Consider the following 594-nt stretch of genomic DNA (forward strand, 5'->3'; position numbering starts at 1 on the left):
ATTTAAATGTAAATATGTATGTTTACGTGCTTATTTTTATCAAAGGAAGTGTTCACGATTGAAAAACAGGTAATACATCATCCGCTTGAGCACGTGCTTCAATGGGTGTGCATACGTGGGCGCTCAGCTTTTGGAAGTAAATGCGTAATTACAAATGACCTTGGAGTAAAATAATATTCACGTCTCGAACCTGCGTCTCTGAGGAAAAATACGTACATAAGGAACTCTTCTCTCTATATCTATCTATCTATCATTATTATTATTATTATAATTATTATTATTATTATTATTATTATTATTATTATTATTATTATTATTATTATTATTATTATTATTATTTGGATCATAATAAATGTGCAAATATTTTCATCGTATATGTATTACGTGGTCATTTGTAAGCACTTTCAGTTTTGTCTGTATTATGTAATACGAATATCCCTGACAAAGGCTGACTCTATTCCTGCGTTATTTCAATAAATTATAATATCAGACTTTAATATCATACTGGAGAGGATGGTGGAAAATTGTTACATCTGCAACTACAAAAGTTCATTATACTTACACACATTTTGCTGCGGGAAAATTTTCACATTT

At 29.1% G+C, this 594-nt stretch overlaps 1 long non-coding RNA gene across 1 annotated transcript in view; it reads right to left on the reverse strand.

The window, feature by feature from the left end:
• Positions 1-594, reverse strand: part of LOC106869916 (uncharacterized) — a 2,183-nt gene extending 1,589 nt beyond the window's left edge. The window contains exon 1 of the long non-coding RNA XR_001409456.2: positions 563-594. This is a non-coding gene — a long non-coding RNA (uncharacterized LOC106869916). The remainder of the gene's footprint in view (positions 1-562) is intronic.

This window comes from Octopus bimaculoides, chromosome 21 (genome assembly GCF_001194135.2).
Source record: "Octopus bimaculoides isolate UCB-OBI-ISO-001 chromosome 21, ASM119413v2, whole genome shotgun sequence".
Classification (NCBI taxonomy): domain Eukaryota; kingdom Metazoa; phylum Mollusca; class Cephalopoda; order Octopoda; family Octopodidae; genus Octopus; species Octopus bimaculoides.